Here is a 16,401-nt window from a genome sequence, read left to right as displayed (position 1 = left end):
TGAGCATTGTAATATCTCAGTGAGCATTGTGACATCACATTGGAGGTTTGTGTTGGCATATTGGTGCATTGCTATGACACGCTGCGCACTATGGTGACACGTGAAACAATAGAATAGCACATTGGAGGATTGAGATAACACAATGGGGCATTGTGATGTCAAACTGAGTATTGTGGTGACACACTGACGCATTGTTATGGCACACTGAGGAGTGCGATGGCAGAATGAAGCATTGCAAAGACATATGTTAGAATTGTGAGGTCACAGTTAGGCATTCTGAAGACATATTTGAGCATTGTGATGGGATATTGGGCCACTGAAATGGCACAGTTGGGATTTGAGGGCACTCTGAAACATTTCGATTCCATACTGCAGCATTGTGATGGCCTATTGAACATTGTTGTGGTACATTGGGGCATTGTGATGACAAATTGATGCACTGTTATGGCACACTTAGCATTGGGATGTGATATTTGAGCATTATAATGACACATTGGAGGAGAGTTTTGGCACATTGAGCATTGTGATGACACACTGGGGGCACTGTGTTGGTGCACTGAGCACTGTGATGTCCCATTGGAGCGTTTTTCCACATGGGAGTATTTTGATGTCACATTGGAGCATTGTGATGACACTTTGGGGCATTCTGAAGGAACGTTTAGACTTGTGATAACGCATTGGTGCATTGTTATGCACACTGAGGAGTGTGATGTTAAAAACGGAGCATGTTGAAGACATACTGGAGCATTTTGGTAACACATAGAGTATGGTGATGCCACAATGGAGCATTATAATGAGATATTGGTCAATTGTCATGGCACACTGAATATTATGATGGCAAAGTGGAGCATTTTTAAGACATAATTGAGCATTATGATGGCATAATGGGGAAATTGAGAGCAGATTGAAGATTGTGATGGCACATTGAGAATTGTTATTACAAATTCGAGCATTGTAATGTCTCACTGAGCATTGTGACATCACATTGGAGCATTGTGATGTCACACAGGATCACTGTGATATTACAATGGAACACTGTGAAGTCATATTGTAACACTGTGATGGCACAATAGAGCAATATAATGGCACTGGCATAATGGGGAAATTGAGAGCAGATTGAAGATTGTGATGGCACATTGGAGCAAAATAATGGCACATGTGTCGATAGTGTTGGCATTGGAGCTCTGTGATGTAAGAATGGAGCATTGTTATTTCACAATGGAACATTGAGAAGTCATATTGTCACATTGTGATCACACATGGCAGGAATTTAATGGCATTGAGAGCAGATTGAAGATTGTGATGGCACATTGGAGCAAAATAATGGCACATGTGTCGATAGTGTTGGCATTGGAGCTCTGTGATGTAAGAATGGAGCATTGTTATTTCACAATGGAACATTGAGAAGTCATATTGTCACATTGTGATCACACATGGCAGGAATTTAATGGCATTGAGAGCAGATTGAAGATTGTGATGGCACATTGGAGCAAAATAATGGCACATGTGTCGATAGTGTTGGCATTGGAGCTCTGTGATGTAAGAATGGAGCATTGTTATTTCACAATGGAACATTGAGAAGTCATATTGTCACATTGTGATCACACATGGCAGGAATTTAATGGCATTGAGAGCAGATTGAAGATTGTGATGGCACATTGGAGCAAAATAATGGCACATGTGTCGATAGTGTTGGCATTGGAGCTCTGTGATGTAAGAATGGAGCATTGTTATTTCACAATGGAACATTGAGAAGTCATATTGTCACATTGTGATCACACATGGCAGGAATTTAATGGCATTGAGAGCAGATTGAAGATTGTGATGGCACATTGGAGCAAAATAATGGCACATGTGTCGATAGTGTTGGCATTGGAGCTCTGTGATGTAAGAATGGAGCATTGTTATTTCACAATGGAACATTGAGAAGTCATATTGTCACATTGTGATCACACATGGCAGGAATTTAATGGCATTGAGAGCAGATTGAAGATTGTGATGGCACATTGGAGCAAAATAATGGCACATGTGTCGATAGTGTTGGCATTGGAGCTCTGTGATGTAAGAATGGAGCATTGTTATTTCACAATGGAACATTGAGAAGTCATATTGTCACATTGTGATCACACATGGCAGGAATTTAATGGCATTGAGAGCAGATTGAAGATTGTGATGGCACATTGGAGCAAAATAATGGCACATGTGTCGATAGTGTTGGCATTGGAGCTCTGTGATGTAAGAATGGAGCATTGTTATTTCACAATGGAACATTGAGAAGTCATATTGTCACATTGTGATCACACATGGCAGGAATTTAATGGCATTGAGAGCAGATTGAAGATTGTGATGGCACATTGGAGCAAAATAATGGCACATGTGTCGATAGTGTTGGCATTGGAGCTCTGTGATGTAAGAATGGAGCATTGTTATTTCACAATGGAACATTGAGAAGTCATATTGTCACATTGTGATCACACATGGCAGGAATTTAATGGCATTGAGAGCAGATTGAAGATTGTGATGGCACATTGGAGCAAAATAATGGCACATGTGTCGATAGTGTTGGCATTGGAGCTCTGTGATGTAAGAATGGAGCATTGTTATTTCACAATGGAACATTGAGAAGTCATATTGTCACATTGTGATCACACATGGCAGGAATTTAATGGCATTGAGAGCAGATTGAAGATTGTGATGGCACATTGGAGCAAAATAATGGCACATGTGTCGATAGTGTTGGCATTGGAGCTCTGTGATGTAAGAATGGAGCATTGTTATTTCACAATGGAACATTGAGAAGTCATATTGTCACATTGTGATCACACATGGCAGGAATTTAATGGCATTGAGAGCAGATTGAAGATTGTGATGGCACATTGGAGCAAAATAATGGCACATGTGTCGATAGTGTTGGCATTGGAGCTCTGTGATGTAAGAATGGAGCATTGTTATTTCACAATGGAACATTGTGAAGTCATATTGTCACATTGTGATCACACATGGCAGGAATTTAATGGCATTGAGAGCAGATTGTAAGATTGTGATGGCACATTGGAGCAAAATAATGGCACATGTGTCGATAGTGTTGGCATTGGAGCTCTGTGATGTAAGAATGGAGCATTGTTATTTCACAATGGAACATTGAGAAGTCATGATGTAATATTGTGATAGCATATGGGAGCAATATAATGCCACATGGGGCAATAGTGTTGGTATATTGGAGCATTGTGATGTCACAATGGAATATTGTGAAGTCATAATGTAACTTCGTGATGGCACATTGGAGCAATATAATCGCTTATGGGGCAATAGTGTTGGAACATTGGAGCATAGTGATATCACACTGGAGCATTGTGATTTCCTAATGGAACATTGAGAAGTCATATTGTCACATTGTGATCACACATGGCAGGAATTTAATGGCACATGGGGAGATAGTGTTGGCACCTTGGAGAATTGTGATGTCCCATTGAACCATAGTGAAATCACATTGGAACATTGTGAACTCATATTGGAACACTGTGATGGCATATTGGAGCACTGTGATGTCACCTTTGAGCATTGTGATGTCACAGTAGATCACTGTGATGTCAAAATGGAACACTGTGAAATCATACTGTTACTTTGTTATGGCACCATAGTGCATTGTGATGCCACATGAAGCGATAGTGTTTGAACACTGAAGCATTGTGTTGTCATATTGGAGCATTGTGAAGTCATACTCTAGCATTGTGATCTCACAATAGAACATTGTGAAGTCATACTGTAACATTGTCATCACACCATAGAGAATTTTGATTTCACATGGTGTGATAGTGTTGGCACATTGAAGCATTGCGATGTCACATTGGAGCATTGTGAAGTCACAATGTAACATTGTGAATTCATATTGTAGCAGTGTGATGGAACCATGGGGCATTGTGATGTCACATTTGAGGATTGTGATGTGACAAGGGAGCATTGTGGAGGCATATTGTAACATTGTGATGACATTTTAGAGCTATATAATGGTACTTGGGGAGATAGTGTTGGCACATTAGAGCATTGTGATGTCACATTGGAGCATTTTGAAATCATATTGTAACATTGTGATGTCCCAGTGGAGCAATATAATGGTACATGAGGTGATACAGTTTTCACATTGGAGGAATTTCATGTCACATTGTGGTACTTTGAAGTCACAATGGAATATTGTGATGTCATAATGGAACATTATGAAGTCACATTGTCACATCTTGATGGCACATTGGAGCAACAGAATGGCTCATGTGGCGATAGTAATGGCACATTGACGCATTGTGATGTCACATTGGATCTTTGTGACTTCACAAGGCTCCATTGTGAATCATACTGAAACATTGTGATGGCGCATTGGAGCAATAGAACAGCACATGGGGCAATAGTGTTGGCGCATTGCAGTTTGTGACGTCACATTGTGAACTCATATTGTTACATTGTGATGGCACGTTGGAGCAATAGAATGGCACATGTGGAGATTGTGTTGGCACATTGGAGTTTTGCAATGTCACAGTGGAACATTGTGAAGTCCTAGTGTAATATTGTGATGGTAAAATGGAGAACTGTGGTCAAATTTGCGGACTGTGAGGGGACATTGAGCACCGTGTTTGCATACGGAGCATTATGATGACACAACGGATCATGGTAATGACACAATTGCGCATCACCTTTGCACAATGAGCATTGTGATGGCATATAGTTGCGTTGTGATGGCACAATGGAACATTGAGAAGTCATATTATAAAATTGTGATGGCACATTTGAGCAATATAATGGCACATGTGGGGCTAGTGTTTGCACATTGGAGCATTTTGATTTCAAATTGGAGCATTGTTAATGTTATGTCACAATGGAACATTGTGAAGTCATATTGCAACATTGTGAAGGCTCCACAGAGCATTGTGATGTCACAATGTAACATTATGAAGTCTTCTTGTAACATTGTAATGGCACCATGGATCATTTTGAGGTCACATTGTGGGACTGTGAGGAGACGTTGAGGACCATGTTGCATATTGAGCATAATGAAGACACAATGTATCATTGTAATGACACAAATGTGCATAGTGATGGCTCAATGAGGCTTGTGATGTCACAATGGAACATTGTGAAGTCATATTGTCACATTGTCATGGCACTTTGGAGCAATATAAAGGCATGTGGGGAGATAGTCTTGTTATATTGCTGCATTGTTATGTCACATTGGAACATTGCGAAGTCATATTGTAACATTGTGGTGTCACATTGTAGCAATATAATGGCACATGGGGCAAAAGTGTTGGCACATTCCAGTATTATGAAGTCACATTGTGAAGTCATATTGTTACATTGTCTTGGCATGTTGGAGCAATATAATGGCACATGGGGAGATAGTGTTGGCACATTGGAGCATTGTAATGTCACAATGGAACATTGGGAAATCATATTTAATATTGTGATATTACTATGGAGAATTGTGTGGTCGAATTTGCAGATTGTGAGGGGACATTGTGCACCGTGTTTGCATATTGAGCATGATGACGACACAATGGATCATGGTAAAGCACAATTTCGTATCATGTTGGCACAATGAACAATGTAATGGCATATAGGTGAGTTGTGATGGCACAATGGAAAATTGCGAAGTCATATTGTAAAATTGTGATGGCACATTTGAGAAATTTAATGGCGCATATGGGGTTAGTGTTGGCACATTGGAACATCATGATTTCACATTGGAGCATTGTGATGTCACAATGGAACACTGTGAAGTCATATTGCAATATTGTGATGTTACCACGGAGCATTCTGATATCACTGTGGAACATTTTGAATTCATATTCAAACATCGTGATGGCATATTGGACCAAAATAATGTCACAAGGGGCGATAGAGTTGGCACATTGGAGCCATGTGATGTCACACTGGAGGATTGTTTTTAACAATGGAACATTTTGAATTCATATTGTAACACTGTGATGTCACATTGGAGAAATATAAGTTCCATGGGGCGATGTTATTAGCACATTGGAGCATTTTGGTGTTTCAATGGAACTTTGTGATGTCATATTGTAACATTGTAATGAAAAAGTGTAGCAATATGCTGCATATGGGGCAATAGTGCTTGACATTGGAGCATTGTGATGTCACAATAGAGTATGGTGATGTCACAATGGAAGATTGAGAAGTAATATTGTAACATTGTAATGGGACATTGGAGCCCTATAATGGGACATGAGATGACAGTGTTTTCACATTGGAGTATTGTGATGTCATATTGCAATATTGTAATTTCACATTGGAGGATTGTGAAGTCATATTGTAACATAGTGATGACACCAAGGAGCATTGTGATATAACAATGGAACATTGTGAATTGATACTGTAACCTTTTGATGGAACATTGGAGGAAAATAATGGGACTTGGGACCATAGTGTTGGCACATTGGATGATTGTGATGTCACACTGGAAAATTGTGATGTCACAATGGAACATTAATAAGTCATACTGTAACATTGTGATGGCACCATGGTTCACTGTGAGGCCACACTGGGTCTGTGACGGTACATTGAACACCATGTTTGTATACTGAGAATAATAACGACACAATGGATCATTGTAATGACACAAATGTGCATAGTGATATCACAATGAGCATTGCGATGTCACAATGGAACATTGTGAAGTCATATTGTAACATTGTGATGGCAAATTGGAGCATTGTGATATCACATTGGAGAATTTGTTTTCACATTGGATCACTGTGATTTCACAATGGAACATTGTGAAGTCATATTGTAACACTCTGAATGGCATATTGGAATATTGTGATGTCACATTGCAGCATTGTGATGTCACATTGGAGCATTGTGATGTCACAGAGGATAATTGTGATGTCACAATGGAATATTTTGATGGCACATTGGAGCAATATATTGGCACATCTGGCGATAGTGTTGGCACACTGGAGTATTCTGATGTCATATTCAGGCATTGTTTCATCACAATGGATTTTTGTGAAATCATCCTGTAACATTGTGATGGCACACTGTAGCATTCTGATGTCAAATTGGAGCATTAAGAAGTCACAGTGGAATACTGTGAAGTCATGTTGTAACATTGTGATGACACATTGAAGCAGTATAATGGTACATGGGGCGGTAGTGTTGGCATGTTGGAGCATTGTGATGTCACACTAAAGTATTGTGATGTCATATTGGAGCATTGCAAAACCAAATTGCAACATTGTCATGACATATTGGAGAAATATAATGTCCCAAGAGGCCTTAGTGTTGAGAATTTGGAGCATTTTGATGTCACATTGGAGCATTGTGATTTCAAAGTGGAGCATTGTGATGACACCCTGGAGCATTGTGATGACACAATCAAACATTGTGATATCAAATGTAACATTGTGATGGCACAATGGAGCATTGTGATGTCAAAATGTAATATTGTGAAGGTATATTGCAACATTGTGATGCCAAATTGGGGCAATATAATGGCACGTGGGGCCATAGTGTTGGCATGTTGGAGCACTGTGATGTCACATTCGAGAACTGTGATGTCATATTGTAACATTGTTGGCATATTGGAGCAGTATACTAGCACATGGACCTATCGTGTTGGCAGATAGAATTGTGATGTCATATTGCAACATTGTGATGACAAAGTCTGGCAATATAATGCACGTGGGGCTAGAGTGCTGGACATTGAGCATTGTGATGTGACAATGGAGTATTGCGATGTCACAATGGAACATTGAGATGCCATATTTTAAAATTGTGATGGGACATTGGAGCAATATAATAGAACTTGAGATGACAGTGATGGCACATTGGAGCATTGTGATGACATAATGGAGCATTCTAATTTCACATTGGAAGATTGTGAATCATATTGTAACACAGTGATGACAGCAAGGAACGCTGTGATATAACAGTGACCATTGTGATTTCACAATGGAACATTATGAGGTAATATTGTACCACTGTGATGGCACCATGGATCATTGTGAGGTCACATTGGGGGACTGTGAGGGGACATTGAGCACCATGTTTCCATATTGAGCCTAATGACGACACAATGGATCATTGTAATGATACAAATGTGCGTAGTGATGGCAGAATGAGCATTGTAATGTCACAATGGCACATTGGGAATTCATATTGTAACATTGGGTTGGCAAATTGGAGCATTGTGGTGTCACATTGGAGAACTGTATTGTCATATTGGATCACTGTGATGTCACAATGGAACATTGTGAAGTCATATTGTAACATTGTGATGGCACACTGGAGCAAAATAATGGCACATGTGTCAATAGTGTTGGCATTGGAGCATTGTTATGTAAGATTGGAGCATTTTTATGTCAGAATGGAACACTGAGAAGTTGTAATATTTGATGGCTCATTGAAGCAATATAATACCACATGAGGCAATAATGTTGGCACATTGGAGCACTGTGATGTCACAATGGAGCATTGTGAAGTGAGAAAGGAATATTATGAAGTAATATTGTAACTTCGTGATGGCACATTGGAACAATATAATGGCACATGGGGTGATAGTGTTGGCACATTGGAGCATTGTGGGGTCATATTCAAGCATTGTTACATCACAATGGATTATTGTGAAGTCATATTGTGACATTGTGATCGCACACTGGAGTATTCTGTTGTCAAAGTGGAGCATTAAGAAGTCACAGTGGAATACTGTGAAGTCATATTGTAACATTGTGATGAGACATTGAAGCAATATAATGGCACATGGGGCGATAGTGTTGGCACATTGGAGCCTGGGGATGTCACAATGGAACATTGCGTAGTCAAATTGTAACATTGTCATGAAATATTGGAACACAATAATGTCACACGTGGTGTTAGTGTTGAGACCTTGGAGCATGTAATGGCACATTGGAACACTGTGATTTCACAGTGGAGCCTTTTGATGACAACCTGGAGCATAGTGATGACACAATCAGACATTGTGAAATCAGTGTAACATTGTGGAGCATTGTGATGACACAATCCAACATTGTGAAATCAAATGTAACATCATGATGGTACAATGGATTATTGTGATGACAAAATATAACATTTTGAAGTTATATTGTAACATTGTGATGCCAAATTGGGGCAATATAATGGTACGTGTTGTGAGAGTGTTGGCATATTGGAGCATTGTGATGTCACATTTGAGCATTGTGATGTCACAAGGGAATATTCAGAAGTCATATTGTAACATTGTTGGCATATTGGAACAATATACTAGCACATAGACCTATGGGGTTGGCAGATTAAACCATTGTGATGTCACATTTGAGCATTGTAATCGCATATTGATACATTTTGCAGTCATACTGTAACATGGTGATGGCACCATGGAGCATTGTGATGTAATAATGAATCACTGTGAAATCATATTTTAACATTTTGATGGCACATTTGGGACCATAGTGTTAGCACACTGGATCATTGTGATGTTGTAACGGAATATTGAGAAGTCATATTCTAGCATTTTGATGGCATATTGGAGCAATATATTAGCACGGGAGTAATTGTATTGGCTCATATGAGTATTGTGATGTCACAAAGGAACACTGAGAAGACTTAGGTTAGCATTGTGATGGCATATTGAAACAATACAATGGGACATGGGGTGATAGTGTTACATTGGAGCATTGCAATATCACAAAGGAACAATGTGAATTCGTATTGTAACATTTTGATGGCACTATGTAGCAATATATAGGCACATGGGGCAAAAGTATTGGCATACTGGAGCACTGTGACATCACAATGGAGCATTGTGGAAAGACGAAGGAACATTATGCAGTTATACTGTAACATTTTGATGGCACTTGGAGAAATATAATAACATATGGGGCAATAGTGTTGGAATATTGGAGCATTGTGATGTCACCTTGGAACATTGTGACGTCACAGAGGAACATTGTGAAGTCATATTCTAACACTGTCATGGAATATCAGAGCAACATAAAGGCAAATGGGGCGATAATATTGTTATATGGGAGCATTGTGATGTCACATTGGAACCTTGGAAGTCCTTTTGTAACATTGTGATGGAACATTGGAGCAATATAATGGCACACAGGACAATAGTTTGGGGACATTGGAGAATTGAGATGTCACATTGGAGCAATGTGATATCACAATGGAACACTGTAAAGTCATATTTTAACATTGTGATGGCATGATAGAGCATTGTGATGGCACATGGGGCCATAGTGTTGGCACATTGAAACATTGTGATGTCACATTGGAGCATCATGAAGTCATATTGTAACATTGTGATGTCTCATTTGAGCAATATAATGGCACAGGAGGTCGTGGTAGTTTTCGCATACTGGAGCATTTTCATTTCACATTGGAGGACTTTGAAGTCACAATGGAACATTGTGATGTCACAATGGAACATTAGGAAGTCGTATTGTAACACCGTGATGGCACATTAGAGCAATATAATAGACTATGGGGCGATAGTGTTGGCACATTGCAGCATTGTGACATCATGTTGGGGTGTTGTGACTTCACAATGCAGCATTGTGAAGTCATATGGTCACAGTGTGATGGAGCATTGGAGCAATAGAATATTACATGGGGAAGTGTTGGCACATTGCAGTATTTTGGTGTCCCATTGTGAAGTCATGTTGTTCCATTGTAATGGCACAGTGGAGCAATATAATGGCACATGGGGAGATAGTGTTCACACATTGGAGCATTGTAATGTCACAATGGAACATTGTGAAGTCATATTGCAATATTGTGATGGTACTATGGAGAATTGTGTGGTCAAATTTGCTGATTTTGAGGGGACATTGAGTACAGTGTTTGCATATTGAGCATGATGACACCACAAAGGATCATCCTAATGACACAATTGCACATCATGTTGGCACAATGTGCATTATGATGGCATATAGGTGCATTGTGATGGCAGAAAGGATACTTGAGAAGACATATTTCATGGCACATTTGAGCCATATAATGGCACAAGTGGGATTAATGTTGGCACATTGGAGCATTGTGATTTCACATTGGAGCATTGTGATGTAACAATGGATCATTGTGAAGTCATATTGTGACATTGTGATGGCACCATAGAGCATTTTGACTTCACATGGAGCGATAGTGTTGGCACATTGAAGCATTTTGATGTCACACTGGAGCATTGTGAAGTCACAATGGAACACTGTGAAGTCATATTGTAACATTGTTGGCATATGGGAGCAACATACTAGCACATGGCACTGTGATGTTGGCAGACTAAAGCATTGTGATGTCATATGGAAACATTGTGATGACAAAGTCTAGCAATACAATGCACGTGGGGTGATAATGCTGGACATTGAAGCATTGTGACATCACAATGGAACATTGAGACATCATATTTTAAGATTGTGATGGGAAATTGGAGCAATAAAATGGGACATGTGATGACAGTGTTGGCACATTGGAGCATTGTGATGACATAATGGAGCATTATAATTTCACATTGGAAGATTGTGAATCATATTGTAGCATAGTGATGACACCAAGGAGCACTGTGATGTAACAGAGGAACCTTGTGAAGTCATAGTGTAACATTTTGGTGGTACATTGGAGCAAATAATGGCACATGGGGCTATAGTGTTGGCTCATTGGAGCATTGTGATTTAACAATGGAACATTATGAAGTCATATTGTACTATTGTGATGGAACCATGGAACACTGTGAGGTCACATTGGGGTACTGTGAGGGGACATTGAGCACCATGTTTCCATATTGAGCATAATGACACAATGGATCATTGTAATGACACAAATGTGCGTAGCGATGACACAATGAGCATTGTAATGTCACAATGGAACATCGTTTATTCATATTGTAACGTTGTGTTGGCAAATTGTAGCATTGTGGTGTCACATTGGAGAATTGTGTTGTCATATTGGATCACTGTGTTGTCACAATGGAACATTGTGAAGTCATATTGTAACACTGTGATAGCATATTGGAGCAAAATAATGGCACATGTGTCAATAGTGTTGGAATTGGAGCATTGTGATGTAAGAATGGAGAATTTTTACGTCAGAATGGAATATTGAGAAGTCGTGTTGTAATAATTTGATGGCTCATTGGAGCAATATAATATCACGTGAGGCAATAGTGTTGGAATTTTGGAGCATTGTGATATCACAATGGAGCATTGTGGTGTGAGAAAATAATATTGTGAAGTCATTGTAACTTCGTGATGGCACATTGGAGCAATGTAATAGCTCTTGTGGCAGTAGTGTTGGAAAATTGGAGCATTGTGATATCACACTGGAGCATTGCGATTTCCCAATGTAACATTGACAAGTCATATTTTCACATTGTGATCACACATTGAAGCAATATAATGGCACTTGGGGAGATAGTGTTGGCACATTGGAGAACGGTGATGTCACATAGAAGCATAGTGAAATCACATTGGAATATTGTGAAGTCATATTGGAATATTGTGATGCCACATTGGAGCATTGTGAAGTCATATTAGAGCATTGTAATGTCACAATGGAACATTGTGAAATCATATTATAACCTTATGATGGCACATAGAGCATTGAGATGGCACATGGGACCATAGTGTTGACACATTGAATCATTGTGTTGTCATATTTGAGCACTGTGAAGTCAAAATGGAACACTGTGATGTCATATTGTAACATTGTGATGGCACCATGGAGCATTGTGATGCCACATTTGAGGATTTTGATGTGACAAGGGAACATTGTGAAGGCATATTGTAACATTGTGATGACATATTGGAGCAATGTAATGATACTTGGGGAGATAGGGTTAGCACATTGGAACATTGTGAAGTCAAATAAAAGCATTGTGAAGTCAAAATTGAACATTGTGAAGCATATTGTAACACTCTGAATGGCACATTGGAATATTGGGATGTCACATTGGAGCACTGTGATGTCACAGAGGATAATTGTGATGTCAAAATGGAATATTGTGATGGCACAAAGAAGCAATATAGGAGCAATATAATGGCACATTTGGCCATAATGTTGGCACATTGGAGCATTGTGATGTCACTTTGGAGAACTGTGATGACATATTGGAGCATTGTGATGACACATTTGGAACATTGGGATGTCACATAGGGGGATTTGGAGCCGACATTGAGCAGTGTGTCTGCATATTGAGCATGTTGAACTACAAAATGGATCCTTGTAATGACACAAAGGAGCATTGTGATGGCACAATGGAACATTTTGAAGTAATATTGTAACATTGCGATGGCACACTGGAGCAATATAATGGCACATGGGGCCGTGGTGTTGGCATATTGGAGGATTGTGATGTTACAATGGAGCATTGTGATGTAACAATGGTGCATTGTGATGACACATGGGATCCTTGTGATGTCATTTGGGGAATAAGAGGAGACATTGAGCACCGTGTTTTCATATTGAGGATGGTGACTACACAATGGATCATTGTAATGACACAATGGCACATTGTGATGGCACATGGAACATTGGAAGACATATTGTAACATCATTATGGTACTTTGGAGATATATAATGGCACATGGGACCATAGTGTTGCAATGGCATATTGGAGCAATGTAGTGGCACATGGGGACTTAGTGTTTGGAGCACTGAGCATTGTGATAGTGGAGCATTGTGATGTCACATTGGAGCATTGTGATGACACATGGGATCATTGTGATGTCACATTTGGTGAATGTGAGGAGACATTGAGCACCGTGTTTTCATATTGAGCATTGTGTTGTCACATTGGAGACTTGTGATGTGAAAATGGAAGATTGTGAAGTCATACTGTAACAGTTTGATGGCACCAAGGAGCATTGTGATGTCATATTGGGGGAGGTTTGAAGGGACATTGAGCACCGTGTTTGCACATTAAGCATGGTGACGACACAAGGGGTCAAGAAATGACACAATTTTGCAAAGTGACGTCACAATGAGCAATGTGATGTCTCAATGGAAAACCATTAAATCATATGGTAATAGTGTGATGGCATTAGGGAGCATCATAATGTCACAATTGAACATTTCGAAGTCATATGGTAACATTGTGATTGCACATTGGATCATTGTAATGTCATATTGGAGCATTGTGGTGTCACAAAGGAACATTGTGAAGTCATATTGTAACATTGTGATGGCACATGGAAGCAATATAATGGCAAATAGCGCAATAGTGCTGTCACATTGGAGCACTGTGATGTCACATAGGAGCACTGTGATTTCAAAATGGAACACTTTGAACTCATATTTGAACACTGTGATGGCATATTGGAGCATTATGATGTCACAATGGAGCCTTGTAATGTCACATTGGATCATTGTTATGTCAAACTGGGACACTGTGAAGTCATATTGAGACATTGTGTTGGCACATTGGAGCAATGTAATGGCACATGTGGCGATAGTGTTGGCACATTGGAGCACTGTGATATCTTTTTGGAGCATTGGGGTGTCACAATGGAACATTGTGAAGTCATACTGTAACATTGTCTTGTCATTTTGGAGCACTGTAAAGTCAGAATGGAACATTGTGAAGTCATATTGTAACATTGTGATGACACATTGGAGCAATATAATGATACACGTGGTGAAAGTGATGGCATATTGTAGCATTGTGTTGTCACCTTGGAGCCTTGTGATGTCACAATGGAACATTGTCAAGTCATGTTGTAAAATTTTGATGGCACCATGGAACATTTTAATGTCACATTGACAGGTTTTGAGGCGAGACTGAGCACTGTGTTTGCACATTATGCATGGTGATGACACAATGGATCAAGTAATGATACAATTTTGCACAGTGATGTCACAATTGGCAATGTGATGACTCAATGTAACATCGTGAAGTCATATTGTAATATTGTGATGGCACGATGGATCATTGTAATGTCACAATGAAACATTTTGAAGTCATACTGTAACATTGTGATGGCACCAAGGATGATTGTGATGTCACATGGGGCACTAAAAGGGGAGATTGAGCACTGTGTTTTCATATTGAGCATGGTGACGACACAATGGATCATGGTAATGACACAATTGCACTGAGTGATGGCACATTGGAGCATTGTGATGTCATATTGGAGCCTTGTTTTGTCACAATGGAATATGAGAAGTCATATTCTAACATTGATATGTCACATTGGAGGATTATGATAAAACAATGGAGCGTTGTGATGTCATACTGTAACATTGTGATGGCATAATGGAGCAATATAATGGCACATGGGGAGATAGTGTTGGCACATTGGAACTTTGTGATGGCACATTGGAGCATTGTGATTTCATAGTGTAACACTGTGGTAGCACATTGGAGATATATAATGGCACATGGGGGAATAGTGATGTTACATTGGAGCATTGTGATAAAATAAAGGAAAATTGTGAAGTCATACTGTAACATTGTGATGGCTCATTGGAGCAATATAATGGCACATGGGGCGATAGTGTTGTCCCATTGAGGCATTGAGATGTTGAAATGGAACATTATGTAGTGATATATTAACATTGTAATGGCAACATTGAGCATTGTAATGTTAAAATGGTACATTTTGAAGACATATTGTAACATTGTGATGACACCATGGATCATTGTAATGTCACATTGGGGGATTGTGAGGGGACATTCAGTACCGTTTTTGCATATTGAGCAAGGTCACAGCACAATGGATCATTGTAATGACACAGTGTCATATTACAATGCACAATGGAACATTTTGAAGTCATATTGTAACATTGTGATGGCACATTGGACCAACATACTTTCACATGGGGCCATAGTGTTGCCACATTGGAGCATTGTGATGGTACATGAAACATTGCAATACCAAATTGTAATATTGTGATGACACATCGGGGCATTATATTTCTACAGTGAGCATTGTAATGACACATTAGGAGCTTTGTGAGGGGAATTCAGCATTGTGATGTCACATTGAGCATTGTGGTGACACATTGGAGCATTTTGAAATCACATTGGAGTATTGGGATGTTACATTGGGGATTTTCTGGGGACATTGAGCACCATCTTTGCTTATTGACCATGTTGAGGACACAATGGATCATTGTAATGACACAATGGTGCATTGTGATCACAAATTGAACATTGTTGTCACACAATGGTACATTGTGAAGTCATATTTTAACACTGTGGTGGCACATTGGAGCAATATAATGACCCATGGGACCGTAAGGTTGGCATATTGGAGCATTTTGAAGGTACATTAAACATTGCAATATCAAATTGGAGTATTGTGATGACACATTTTGACATTATATTTGCACACTGAACATTGTGATAACACATTAGGGGCCTTGTGAGGGGACATTCAGCATTGTGATGTCACATTGAGC

The sequence above is a fragment of the Nannospalax galili genome, unplaced genomic scaffold (genome assembly GCF_000622305.1).
Source record: "Nannospalax galili isolate Female #2095 unplaced genomic scaffold, S.galili_v1.0 scaffold1008, whole genome shotgun sequence".
Classification (NCBI taxonomy): Eukaryota; Metazoa; Chordata; class Mammalia; order Rodentia; family Spalacidae; genus Nannospalax; species Nannospalax galili.
This window is presented reverse-complemented; position numbering follows the sequence as displayed.